This window comes from Salmo trutta, chromosome 6, assembly GCF_901001165.1.
Source record: "Salmo trutta chromosome 6, fSalTru1.1, whole genome shotgun sequence".
Taxonomy (NCBI): Eukaryota; Metazoa; Chordata; class Actinopteri; order Salmoniformes; family Salmonidae; genus Salmo; species Salmo trutta.
Genome location: NC_042962.1, coordinates 11,125,169 through 11,140,168, shown reverse-complemented (window position 1 = coordinate 11,140,168; position 15,000 = coordinate 11,125,169). Strand labels below are relative to the sequence as shown.

The 15,000-nt window shown below is 44.4% G+C and overlaps 1 protein-coding gene across 2 annotated transcripts in view; it reads right to left on the bottom strand.

Moving 5' to 3' along the window:
- LOC115195406 (zinc finger homeobox protein 4-like) overlaps positions 1 to 14,696 on the bottom strand; it is a 66,714-nt gene extending 52,018 nt beyond the window's left edge. Inside the window, exon 1 of one of the 2 annotated variants that reach the window (XM_029755230.1) lies at positions 14,453 to 14,696. The gene's annotated coding sequence lies outside the window, so the exon portion shown is untranslated. Of the gene's footprint in view, positions 1 to 10,630; positions 11,034 to 14,452 lie in introns of those variants that run through there. The other variant, XM_029755229.1, reaches the window with a different exon arrangement.
- Positions 14,697 to 15,000: the final 304 nt, after the last annotated feature.

Below are 15,000 nucleotides of genomic sequence, written 5' to 3'. Positions count from 1 at the left end.
CAAGTTTTCATAACAATCGGAAATCGGTATTTTGGGACGCCGATTTGGCTGATTTTTATTTATTTTTTACCTTTATTTAACTAGGCAAGTCAGTTAAGAACACATTCTTATTTTCAATGACGGCCTAGGAACGGTGGGTTAACTGCCTTGTTCAGGGGAAGAACGACAGATTTTTACCTTGTCAGCTCGGGGATTCAATCTTGCAACCTAATGGTTAACTAGTCCAATGCTCTAACCACCTGCTTTACATTGCACTCCATGAGGAGCCTGCCTGTTATGCGAATGCAGTAAGAAGCCAGGGTAAGTTGCTAGCTAGCATTAAACTTATCTTATAAAAAACAATCAATCAATCATAATCACTAGTTAACTACACATGGTTGATGATATTACTAGTTTATCTAGCCTGTCCTGCGTTGCATATAATCGCTTAGGTACACGTTGCTCCAACCATAAACATCAATGCCTTTCTTAAAATCAATACACAAGTATATCATTTTAAACCTGCATATTTAGTTAATATTGCCTGCTAACATGAATTTCTTTTAACTAGGGAAAATGTGTCACTTCTCTTGCAAACAGAGTCAGGGTATATGCAGCAGTTTGGGCCGCCTGGCTCGTTGCGAACTGTGAAGAATATTTCTTCCTAACAAAGACAGCCGACTTCGCCAAACGGGGGATGATTTAACAAAAGCGCATTTGCGATAAAAGCACAATTGTTGCACGACTGTACCTAACCATAAACATCAATGCCTTTCTTAAAATCAAAGAAGTATATATTTTTAAACCTGCATATTTAGCTAAAAGAAATCCAGGTTAGCAGGCAATATTAACCAGGTGAAATTGTGTAATTTCTCTTGTGTTCATTGCATGCAGAGTCAGGGTATATGCAACAGTTTGGGCTGCCTGGCTCGTTGCAAACTAATTTTCCAGAATTTTACGTGATTGTGACATAACATTGAAGGTTGTGCAATGTAACAGGAATATTTAGACTTAGAGATGCCACCCGTTAGATAAAATACGGAACGGTTCTGTATTTCACTGAAAGTAAAAATGTTTTGTTTTGAGATGATAGTTTCCGGATTGGACCATATTAATGACCAAAGGCTTGTATTTCTGTGTGTTATTATGTTATAATTAAGTCTATGATTTGATAGAGCAGTCTGACTGAGCGGTGGTAGGCAGCAGCAGGCTCGTAAGCATTCATCCAAACAGCACTTTCGTGCGTTTTGCCAGCAGCTCTTCGCTGTGCTTCAAGCATTGCGCTGTTTATGACTTCAATCCTATCAACTCCCAAGATTAGGCTGGTGTAACCGATGTGAAATGGCTAACTAGTTAGCAGGTGCGCGCTAATAGCGTTTCAAACGTCACTCGCTCTGAGACTTGGAGTAGTTGTTCCCCTTGCTCTGCATGGGTAACGCTGCTTCGAGGGTGGCTGTTGTCGATGTGTTCCTGGTTCGAGCCCAGGTCGGAGCGTGGAGAGGGATGGAAGCTATACTGTTACACTGGCAATACTAAAGTGCCTATAAGAACATCCAATAGTCAAAGGTATATGAAATACAAATCGTATAGAGAGAAATAGTCCTATAATTCCTATAATAACTACAACCTAAAACTTCTTACCTGGGAATATTGAAGACTCATGTTAAAAGGAACCACCAGCTTTCATATGTTCTCATGTTCTGAGCAAGGAACTTAAACGTTAGCTTTTTTACATGGCACATATTGCACTTTTACTTTCTTCTCCAACACTTTGTTTTTGCATTATTTAAACCAAATTGAACATGTTTCATTATTTATTTGAGGCTAAATTGATTTTGTTGATGTATTATATTAAGTTAAAATAAAAGTGTTTATTCAGTATTGTTGTAACTGTCATTATTACAAATAATCGGCATAGGCCTTTTTTTGGCCGTCCAATAATCGGTATCGGCGTTGAAAAAAAATCATAATCGGCCGACCTCTAATTCAAATCACCGACAGACACATTCAAATCACCGAAACACACATTCACATCAATGCCCCACAGCCGCAAGCCTACAAGCTGCACCTCTCTCTCACAGTCCCTTCTGTCACTCCTACACACCAGATGAGGAACTGAGGCTGGCAGGGATCATTTTGCATATGTAAATTCCGTCACAAGCGAAACATGAGTCATTTATCCGACCGACCAACCAGGGGACATTAGACATTAGTCAGCACAATTAACCAAGTTGCACTGGCTACTAATGAAATTTGGTCACATCGCCACACCGCTTCCAGGCGTAAATCAGATTGGCTGTTATGCGTATCCACGGCGGAGTGGACCAACTGCCTCCAGACCCATTATTACTGGCCCGTTCCACCGCAGTATAATGGAGCTGATCCCCCCCCCTCACACACACCCCTCCAGACCCATTATTCCTGGCCCGTTCCACCGCAGTACAATGGAGCTGATCCCCCCCCTCACACACACCCCTCCAGACCCATTATTACTGGCCCGTTCCACCGCAGTACAATGGAGCTGATCCCCCCCTCACACACACCCCTCCAGACCCATTATTACTGGCCCGTTCCACCGCAGTACAATGGAGCTGATCCCCACCCCTCACACACACCCCTCCAGACCAATTATTACTGGCCCGTTCCACCGCAGTACAATGGAGCTGATCCCCCCCCTCACACACACCCCTCCAGACCCATTATTACTGGCCCGTTCCACCGCAGTACAATGGAGCTGATCCCCCCCCTCACACACACCCCTCCAGACACATTATTACTGGCCCGTTCCACCGCAGTACAATGGAGATGATCCCCCCTCACACACACCCCTCCAGACCCATTATTCCTGGCCCGTTCCACCGCAGTACAATGGAGCTGATCCCCCCCCTCACACACACCCCTCCAGACACATTATTACTGGCCCGTTCCACCGCAGTACAATGGAGCTGATCCCCCCCCCCAACACACACCCCTCCAGACCCATTATTACTGGCCCGTTCCACCGCAGTACAATGAAGATGATCCCCCCTCACACACACCCCTCCAGACCCATTATTACTGGCCCGTTCCACCGCAGTACAATGGAGATGATCCCCCCCTCACACACACCCCTCCGGCGGTACAAGCCCCCTTCCATATGATCATCTGCATATGCTCATATAATTAGCTGCTAATTACACTAAACGTGTGCATATTCACAAGCAGCCGCCCCCAGGAGCTACAAGAGGCTTGAACCTGTTCCAAGTCTTTTACCTCTCTCTCTCCCTCTCTCTCCATCTCTCTCTCTCTCTCTCTCTCTCTCTCTCTCTGTCTCTCCCTATCCGTCTCTCTCTCCATCTCTCTCTCCGTCTCGCGCTCTCCGTCTCTCTCTCTCTCCATCTCTCTCTCCGTCTCGCTCTCTCCGTCTCTCTCTCTCTGTCTCTCTCTCTCCGTCTCTCTCTCTCTCTCCATCTCTCTCTCTCTCATCTCTCTCTCTCTCATCTCTCTCTCTCTCATCTCTCTCTCTCTCCATCTCTCTCTCTCTCGCTCAGCGGTACTGCCCCAGAACAGTCACAGAATGCCCCCTTCTTTAAGATATTAAGCTTGGCTGCTTCTGAGTTCTTGGCTTTTCCTGCTACAGGCTTCTAGGCCCTGGGACCACAGTACTGACGCTACCCTACTCGCTCACACCAGAAATAAAGACATGCTTATGAAACACACACGCTTCTGAAACACACACACACACACATATGTGCTTCTCAAATACACACACACACACGCACGCACACTTCTCAAATACACACACACACACACACACACACACACACGCATCTCAAACAATCGTATCAACGGTAAATGTATGTTCTTCATTTCTCCTCATCTCTTCATTATGTCTGACTGTATAAAACACCTCAGTATTCTGACACATTTGTTTTATGTATCATAAAAAAACAGAGACTCTAAAAACTGAGATCGTCAAAGGAAATTGAAATCGGAGTGAAACAAATCGCTGCGTGGGTTGTTTCCTTTAAACTGGGTGACTGTATGGGGAGAGAAGCAGGTTGTTTCCTTTGAACTGAGTGACTGTATGGGGAGAGAAGCAGGTTGTTTCCTTTGAACTGAGTGACTGTATGGGGAGAGAAGCAGGTTGTTTCCTTTAAACTGAGTGACTGTATGGGGAGAGAAGCAGGTTGTTTCCTTTAAACTGAGTGACTGTATGGGGAGAGAAGCAGGTTGTTTCCTTTAAACTGAGTGACTGTATGGGGAGAGAAGCAGGTTGTTTCCTTTAAACTGAGTGACTGTATGGGGAGAGAATTAGTGTGGACTATTACAACGATGTGTATCTCTAACCTCACATTAAAACCATTAAAAAGATCACTGACCGACACTAGCCTACACCTCATCCCAAATGAAATGAAAGAGGGAAAAACGAAATGAAGTCCTGGAGGGGAGGCACAGGAAGACAAGAGAATAAGCAGGGTATGAGTGTTTTAGTTTTAATAACAGGATGTGGGAGGTTGTGCTTTTCACATCCTAATGGCTGTGAATCCAAGCCAAGCGTCCCTGCTGCTACGATTACAAACCCATCGTCCCTCTCTCTCTCTTTACATTTCAGTTATTTAGTAGACACTCTTATCCAGAGCAACATACAGTAGTCAGTGAATACATGTTCGTACTTTTCTCCCGTGGGAATCAAACCCTCAACCCTGGTGTTGCAAAACCCAAGCTCTACCAACTGAGCCACACAGGACTGTCTCAGACTGTCCCTCTATCTATAGCTATCCCTCTCTCAATCTAGGTCAGTCTGATATGACGAAAAACTGAGAACAATAACCCTAGCACATATGAAAATCCCCCAGCTGTTTGACACACACCAGATGGTAGAGGAAGGAAGGTGGAATAAGCACGCGTCCACATTTGTACTGTCTCTTAATGAAGGTCTGCAGGGCCAGAGGAGTCCTCGTCTATTCCATGTGAAAATGAGATGCGTACGATTATGGTAATGCATCTGTGCCTGTATAATCATACAGGCTATTGCTGCTAGGCCATTTCATTAACTTCCATTCCTCACACACCAACCACATATCAAACACAACATTTACAAGTTCTCCAAAATACATCCATTTCCTTCCGTTAAAAACGAAGAAAAAAAGAGAGTCCCACTCGACTGTCTGGTGTGTACAAAGTCATTCTGTTCACCCGGCCGTGGTATTCAATGATTGGGATTTGGAAATAATCTAAGTGTGTGTGTGCATGTGTAAGGGATCTTCTCTTTAATAATAACTACTACTTGGATTACTAGGCCGTCTTATGTATTCAACCAGACTCATATTTTTCCCATTTCTACCTTTAGTCTGATTGGTAAAGCAGTGAGACTGTCCTCCTGACTACGTCCTATAGAGATCTACAGGAAATGAACATTAAAATGCAGGAAGATAGGCTTGTTGCAATTCTCTCTCTCTCTCTCTCTCTCTCTCTCTCTCTCTCTCTCAGGATTTTAAATCATCTGACTTCCATCTATTAGAAAAGAGACTTATTGAGGTAGAAACCATAAAAAATGAAGGAGGGAAATTTAATCCCTGAAATATTGATTTTCCCATTAATATCAGATAGGTAGAGGGTGATGAGGCTGGGTGGAAATGACACATCGTCGCCCTGAAAAGAGGCTGGAGACAATCTTCCTGCTGGATAGGCCTGCCTGCCCAGAGAGTTATAGGGAGGTTTCACCTCTATCTCTCTCCCTGCCCCTCACCCTCTCTTCCTCGCTCTCCCCCTGCCACTCTCCCTCTCTTCCTCTATCTCTCTCCCTGCCCCTCACCCTCTCTTCCTCGCTCTCTCCCTGCCACTCTCCCTCTCTTCCTCACTCTCTCCCTGCCACTCTCCCTCTCTTCCTCTATCTCTCTCCCTGCCCCTCACCCTCTCTTCCTCGCTCTCTCCCTGCCACTCTCCCTCTCTTCCTCTATCTCTCTCCCTGCCCCTCACCCTCTCTTCCTCTCTCTCTCCCTGCCACTCTCCCTCTCTTCCTCAGTTTCTCCCTGCCGCTCTCCCTCTCTATCTTTCTCCCTGCCACTCTCCCTCTCTTCCTCTATCTCTCTCCCTGCCGCTCTCGTTCTCTTCCTCGCTCTCTCCCTGCCGCTCTCACTCTCTTCCTCGCTCTCTCCCTGCCACTCTCCCTCTCTTCCTCACTCTCTCCCTGCTGTTCTCACTCTCTTCCTCGCTCTCTCCCTGCCACTCACCCTCTCTTCCTCGCTCTCTCCCTGCCCCTCACCCTCTCTTCCTCTCTCTCTCCCTGCCACTCTCCCTCTCTTCCTCAGTTTCTCCCTGCCACTCTCCCTCTCTATCTTTCTCCCTGCCACTCTCCCTCTCTTCCTCACTCTCTCCCTGCCCCTCACCCTCTCTTCCTCACTCTCTCCTGCCACTCACCCTCTCTTCCTCACTCTCTCCCTGCTGTTCTCCCTCTCTTCCTCACTCTCTCCCTGCCACTCTCCCTCTCTTCCTCACTCTCTCCCTGCCCCTCTCCCTCTCTTCCTCACTCTCTCCATGCCCCTCTCCCTCTCTTCCTCACTCTCTCCCTGCCCCTCACCCTCTCTTCCTCACTCTCTCCATGCCGCTCTCCCTCTCTTCCTCACTCTCTCCCTGCCGCTCACCCTCTCTTCCTCACTCTCTCCCTGCTGTTCTCCCTCTCTTCCTCACTCTCTCCCTGCCACTCTCCCTCTCTTCCTCACTCTCTCCCTGCCCCTCTCCCTCTCTTCCTCACTCTCTCCATGCCCCTCACCCTCTCTTCCTCACTCTCTCCCTGCCCCTCACCCTCTCTTCCTCACTCTCTCCCTGCCACTCACCCTCTCTTCCTCACTCTCTCCCTGCTGTTCTCCCTCTCTTCCTCACTCTCTCCCTGCCACTCTCCCTCTCTTCCTCACTCTCTCCCTGCCCCTCTCCCTCTCTTCCTCACTCTCTCCATGCCCCTCTCCCTCTCTTCCTCACTCTCTCCCTGCCCCTCACCCTCTCTTCCTCACTCTCTCCATGCCGCTCTCCCTCTCTTCCTCACTCTCTCCCTGCCCCTCACCCTCTCTTCCTCACTCTCTCCATGCCGCTCTCCCTCTCTTCCTCACTCTCTCCATGCCCCTCTCCCTCTCTTCCTCACTCTCTCCCTGCCCCTCACCCTCTCTTCCTCACTCTCTCCATGCCCCTCTCCCTCTCTTCCTCACTCTCTCCCTGCCCCTCACCCTCTCTTCCTCACTCTCTCCCTGCCGCTCACCCTCTCTTCCTCACTCTCTCCCTGCCCCTCACCCTCTCTTCCTCACTCTCTCCATGCCGCTCTCCCTCTCTTCCTCACTCTCTCCATGCCCCTCTCCCTCTCTTCCTCACTCTCTCCATGCCGCTCTCCCTCTCTTCCTCACTCTCTCCATGCCCCTCTCCCTCTCTTCCTCACTCTCTCCCTGCCCCTCACCCTCTCTTCCTCACTCTCTCCATGCCCCTCTCCCTCTCTTCCTCACTCTCTCCCTGCCCCTCACCCTCTCTTCCTCACTCTCTCCCTGCCCCTCACCCTCTCTTCCTCACTCTCTCCCTGCCCCTCACCCTCTCTTCCTCACTCTCTCCATGCCCCTCTCCCTCTCTTCCTCACTCTCTCCCTGCCCCTCACCCTCTCTTCCTCACTCTCTCCCTGCCCCTCACCCTCTCTTCCTCACTCTCTCCCTGCCCCTCACCCTCTCTTCCTCACTCTCTCCATGCCCCTCTCCCTCTCTTCCTCACTCTCTCCCTGCCCCTCACCCTCTCTTCCTCTCTCTCTCCCTGCCCCTCACCCTCTCTTCCTCACTCTCTCCATGCCCCTCTGCCTCTCTTCTCCTATCCCTTCTTCTTCCCCTTATTGCCTTTCTCTCTAGTAGCACCTTGATTAAGGTTGTAATGATGAAATGTGCTTTCAGCTGTGGAAGATGTTGAATCGTATAAGAAGCACTAATACACGATGTTGTGAGTTTTAAATGCAGTTAAACTATAAGCCTTTACACAGAAGAACCATGGGGCTGTCTCTTGTTTTGTGTTCATTCCTGTGGCCATTGGCTCGATGTGTTTTATACACACTAATACACGTGTTATTATACAATCAAATTTCAATAAAATGTATTAATACAGCCCTTTTTACATCAGCCGATGTCACAAAGTGCTACACAGAAACCCAGCCTAAAACCCCAAACAGCAAGCAATGCAGATGTAGAAGCGCTGTTATATATATTCTGTTATTCTGTCTCTGCCGCCTTTACCTTCTCCTGTTGTAAGTACATTGATGTACTGAAACGCCTTGCATTGTTTTTGATAATAACCAATTACAGCTTTTACTCTTCATTTTCAATTGTCCTCCAAGACTGGCAGTATAGGTCAAACACATCCTCAATCCCCTATCGAGGCTTGCATTAAACCCAGGCTAATGTGCTTTATATCGCAGGCGCGTGCGTGCGTGCGTGCACGCGCACACAGTAATAATATTACTGTAATAATAAGAATATTCATCACCACAGTAAAACAAAACCAACGCGCAGTCGTCAGACAAACTGAAGGTCCAGTAGCATTGCCTTAAGAACAGGACTGAGAGCGAGAAACGACGCAGCCATGTTCTGTGAGAAAAATACTGACGAAACTCACTGCAATTACATTTTTACATCTTTTCTCAGCATTTCCTTTTTTGTTTTTTTTTTAACATCGTTAAATGGAGTGTTGCGTAGCTTATTAGTAATACACCATTTGTAGCAAACATGAATTTTACTACATAGCATTGAACCCATTGCTGCCAAATCACCACTATTCAGATAAATGTTTAAAGGTGTCAAATAGGCTTATCAAGTTTAATTCTCAGACTCATTAATGCACAAAAATTAACAAATGTAATTCGTTGGAAACATCCTTAAAATATGCAAGTCATAGTTCCAAACCACTATTGCAACATAATCATAATAATAATAATAATAATACTTTAATACAAATATTTATCAAAATTAATTGTATCCAAAATTGTACAATGGTAAAAATTATTTCTGCAATCTTCATTTTTGCTTTAGTCCAACAGTCCTTAATTAAAAAAGATCGTATATCCATAAAATATAAACGGTGGTTGCATTTGTTTCAAAAGTTATTTATCTAGCTAAAGAACTACAAATACCCGAAAATAGCTCAAATGATTTCCCCTTAAATCAAAGCAAAAACAAAGAAATGTAAAAATCGTCCTAATACGCCGAAGAAGAGAAAGTCGTAGCTGAAATCCAGTAGAAATCATCAAGCTGCTGATGTCCCCTAGAAAGAGCGAGCGGAGAGCGCAAACACACACACACAACCTTACATACCGGAGTTTGAAGCTGCCTCTCGTGTCCCGGTGGGGTTTTTTTTTCTCTCTCTCTTAATGCAAACGATCGATGTCCCTGTCACTGTCGTGTCCCAATCCCAGCCAAGACTCTACCTCAAACCAGCCATCAGGCAAAAAACCTACCACAGCCCCTCTCCTCACCTCTCCTCTGTACCCCAAGTTACACTAAACAATCAGCATGCATAGACAAGTCACCGCCGAAGCCTGTGCTAAAACCTCATCACTGGCAATGGAAGGACAATTCATTATATGGAGAAAAAATATGAACCCAGCAAAGCGAATGAATGGGGAGAACATGAATCTTACGTTACGGCAATAGGACAGGAGTAAAGAAAATACAGAACACATAATGAAGAGTTTGGGCCTCTTATGCTCTTTTTTTCCCCAATGCCGGTTTTTAATATTTTATCAAAAAGATTTAAGAACCGTGAGTTTCTGGATCCAGGGGACCTGCGTGCTATCAGTAGCCCAACGACTGGTCTCCTCCACCGGCGACACAGCCACCCACGCCTCGGTACATGGCTACTCCTTTACACGCAGCAGGTAATTGGGAATTGTAGGACCATTATACATTGAATACACATTGAATCTCAATAGTATAATCTAAAAAGACAGTACATGCATCTATCTAAACAATATATAAGCGTGACGGTGTAAATCGTGTTGCTCTACGCGTCGCTTTAGAATTTATACGGTGTTAAACGTAACAATAACGTGAGGAAGATAGCGACATAACAAAATATATGAATGGATACATTGTAGGCTAAATGCCGAACCGTCAGGTCCAGCTTTTACAAGTGGTCCAGCACTGAAACCAGGCAGAACTCTTTGACCGGGGGGAAACAACAGGAATAAAACATTCACGTATCCTAGACCACCAGAGATCGGACCTTGTTACGTCTAGTCTAGCGCCGTAATTAACCAAGCCACACCGGGGAAATACGTGATATCATGTAACGATTTGTTTTACGTTGTATTTCACAGATCGTATTACATACGATCGGAATCAGACAAACCTTAGCAAACTTTGAGAGCAGATTTGGCCGAGGCAGCAATGACACTCACGTAAAGGTTTTCGACTGGCCCGTGACAATTCTCTGCTAGTAAAACCAAAGCAGGACTTCAACAAACACCTCAATATGCGATGTTTTCCAAGGCAAAGCTAGGCTGGGTTATTGCCGAAAACATACCGCATGAAAACAGCTGTTATACGCTGAACGCTATGTCAAAGATTCTGACGGATCCACTTAAAAAGATATTCAACATTTGACCTGAATTGAACACCCACTACTCAATAAAAGTTATAGAAAAAAAACTTACTTTCTACCCCCACGCAGTCCGTTCCCTTTCGTCTCCTGTTTTTGGTTTGAAAACAAAGTCACATCCAATGGTTGCGAAATATGATAACACAAAAATGAAAAAAGGGGAAAAAAATGTATAATCCTCCCAACTTTATTGAAAAAAAATAAACATACAAAATGGCAAGCGGTATGAAAGCTATCCTTTGGGTCCGATCGGTGAAAGATGTCTCGACTGCAGCCTCTCAGTTTCGGTTGTGGAGGGGTCGAGAAACGGCGGAAAGGAAATGAAAATCCGATATGTCTTTATTCTGCTAATTATTATCGTTTTAGCCCTGTTTAAAAAAAATGGCTGATTAAGTTGAGTGCGCATGTCTTTGTGTGTCTATTCCCGATATGCACTCTGGGAATGGAAGAGAAAGGGCGAATGAGAGAGGGTGGGAGAGAGGAAGAGAGAGAGAAACAGAGAGAGAGAGGTGTAATTAGCGAGCTGATCAACAGTCTCCACATTGCAAATGACGCACCGAGCCCCTGTCCAGAGCAAAGGCCGTAGGACGGAACGCGTCAGATAGACCAAAGTGATCTTAACGGGGGAAATGTTTTACGGTTTTATCGGTCAGTCCAAAGACATACACAACAACAAATGGCCGTTTCCTGTTAAGCAAATAGGGTATAGAATTAGGGATAATTCATCCTTTTTTTATATAAAGGTCCGCAGATGAGGAAAAACTATAGGCTGATATTCCACCCTGTGCAAGGCACATATAAAATATATAATTATATTAAAGCTGTTCAGAATGTCAGTATATATTCCAAATGTATTGATGCGTTTGCTTATTTTGATATCCCGATTGTATTAAATATATAGGATAATATTTGATGTACTGGATTTAAATATGTGGAATCTTGAGAGATGCACAGAATGAAAAGGCAATACATAGATACAATACAATTACATAGAACCGTGTTTCAGATAGAGACTAATTGAATGTGTTTAATTGTGTTGTAAATGTATAAACCGATTGAATACCGTATGTAAACAAGGACATGTTGTCAATATTGAACACAATATCGATATGTTTATTACATAGTTGTAAAACTATGACAGAACAAAAAAGCATATGTCTGGCTATGAAAAGCTGAAGAGAGCAGGCGTTTAGGCCTGTACAGCGGGGGGACACGCCGGCCTTATCCAAAAGGTGGGTATGTATGATATTTATTTACATATAAATTAAATCTCAATATCATAACTTGATGCAAAGTCAATTAATAAAGTCTAAATTATAAGGCCTACATTACGTTCTTCCTTCATCATGTTTTAAGAGTATTTAAAAGGTTAAATATTGTAGCATGGATTTGACTTATTGTAGAGCATAGAAGAGCACAGTTTGGTCTACGCGTCTATGGATGTCAAGAACATAGCAACGTTTATATGACGTACTAGACAGATAAGCCTAATGCATAAGCTACATTATAAGAAACGAACCAGTCATTAGAAGATATAGGTTAAAATAACAGCATGTTTATAATGTTTTTTGTTGTTGTGACGATACGATGGTAAACATTTATCTCGTGATTAATAGAAAGTAGCCTATAGCCTACACAAGCATCACCTTAGAAGAAGAAAAAAAATCTGCAAATACATGAGCATCAAAGCCACCCACATAGGATGACTGGGCTTTATAGATCCATGCATAACACCTCCGGCAATGTAAGACCCATTGAATCCAACACACCATTCAAAACAATACATGTATAATAGGCCTATTCGTTGCATTAGTCCGTTTAACTATGCTCCCTTCCACCCTGACCCTTTTTACTTAACTTGATCTCTCTCTTAACAGTCGCTATCGGGAGAGAGACCTTAACATGGTCTTCATCGTGTAGGGAAGCAGGAGATCGCTTCTCCTTCATGAAAAAAATCGAAGGGGGTGAATTGACTGAGCTGGGTTTTGGGATCCTATGATAAGGCTGCTGGCAGCCAATACATCCTACTGCAGTAGCCTACAACTGAACCAGACCCACACCGACCCAGCCCGAACCAAGCTCGACCCAGGGCTGCTGTTTCCCGGACTACTAGGGCTGTGACCTGTGTTAAATGTAGTCAGCCGTGGCGTCACTTTTCGCAAATCTGAGACTGTGGCTTTTTAGAGTCCTCCAGGGATTCCAAACTGCTCTTCCCGGAGAGGCGACTCACTCAGCGGACAGGAGAAGCCAGACAAGCCGCTGCCTGGTTGGAAAACCAGCATGGAGCAAGAGGCAATGAGGCAATGGACAGCTTTTCTGGTCTCACAGAATCTTAAGGCTATAATAACAAACCTGGTGCGATGGACTAAAGGTTGTTCTGAATGTTTAACTATTGATTGATTTTATTTTCAAGTGGTCACTTATTTTCTTGCAAGGACGCAGACTAATACACTCGTAGCAGGCGACTGTGAGGGACTTGTCCATATATTGCAGACATTCACTTGTCTTTTCTTTTGTTTTCACGGTGAAAGAAGAAAGTAAGGCGGATTTAAGGGCCTGGTACCCCTTATCTTAACCTCATGCATTTGTAAATCCCCCGGTCGCCTCCCTCTCGCTGTTCCAGCAGACGATGCTCTTTCTCCGGAGGCTGCTTGACAAAAGACCAAGTTAACTAACATTTCGCCCCATTTCCATATCTCAGAATCCCCAATTAATTACAGATTATCTGTAAACTCAGAGAGTGTGTGTCCTCAGGTCAGACTGAAGGGTGAAATAAAACGACAAAAAAAAGGACCGTACGTTGCCACTTGAGCTTATATCAGAACGACCATTTGCTAGTGTTTAATTTTCAAACGAATACGAATAAAAATATAACTACTATTGCTTTTTGTGAATTCTTATTACAATAATAATACAATAATATAGGATCAAATTCTTGACGCTTTCTCCCTGGGACATTGTTTTCTATTGCTTTGAGGCTTGTTCAGCCCTCGGTAGCGGTCTGAATCCTGCCATAAGGACTGGGAGGTTCGGGGTTCTCCCTTGTTTCACATCTGATGCTTTTAGTCCAAAGCACCGGCGCCCTCTGGGGTCCGTTAGGTCACGACTGGGGAAGTTTGACCCTTTCCTCAAAACACACAGCCCCACTGGCAAACCCTCTATACATATCATACTGATCCATCTCCCTTAGGCTACACACAGACCCATAACCAGAATATCCCCAACACAAGTCACAACACGCAGAGAAGCAACAGCACACGTGCAGCGTGTTTAAGAGACGGAAACACACAAGGACTCAAGGAGGTAATGTTAAATAAAAAATAGTTTTCCTTTATCAAAATCCATAAATATCAATGGACAAATATAGCCCCAAAATAATGGAATTTATGGTCAAATCAAGTGCATCAAACTGGTCAGAATTTAATCACATATCAAAATTCATGTCAATTTCACATTAGAATATTGCGTGGCAGTGCACAGTGAATTTGAATAAAACAAAAGCTTGCGATACTAACTAATTAATTCCTCAAAATTATATACAACTTGTTCATATAGTTTCACTTGCAAAATACGTTTACCGGGAGAAGCAAATAATATTCCCATACTTTGCGTTACACATTACGTACAGACATAACTCCACAGAGAAATCTAACATTTATTCTCCTCCCATTCAAACACCGAATAATGTCCGATACAAATGAACTTTTCCCCCACATTAACCCAACCTAAAACTTCTCGACGTTTTAATGGCATGGACCCTAAACCAGACAACTCGAATACATAAGCACACAATCAGTTTATAACTTTGAATATTCCTTCCTTTAAATTCCCAAAAGCATATACCCATGCAGCAACAAAAGAGAAATAAAAACTATACCTTTGGTAAAATAGCATTCCGTTTCTCTTTTCTGTCTCTTACTCGTACGCTCAGTAGCAATCCGCTTATAGCATATGGAATCTGTTTTGAAAATGCCTAGATTTTTGGCACATTGTCATTGAAAAGAGGGGAGCGAAGTGTTGCCGCTACAGAATAGGGGAAATGAGTCCGTATTGGACGCAGCCTCCCCTCTACATGGACGTATCCAACTTTAATGTAATATTCCGCAATGTGAAGGTATATAATTCAAGGAGAATTTCAGAGGAAGGAACCGCTTTGTGTTTTTTTCAGTATTTCATCGGCAGGAGAGGAGGACAATGCTTTTGTGTCTATTATCTGTCCCCTCTCTCTTGTTTTATCTGTCCCGGTCAATTTTGATATTTCACAAGCAAAACAAAATATGTTTACTTGTTTGTATTTAGATCACTTGCCAATAACTCCCGTCTCATCTGTGGCTCGTGTCACGCTGGAATCATTCCTAACATAAAATCGAGACCTATAAACGCTTGTTTGTAAAACACTGAGTCAAAAATCAATGTATTGGGACA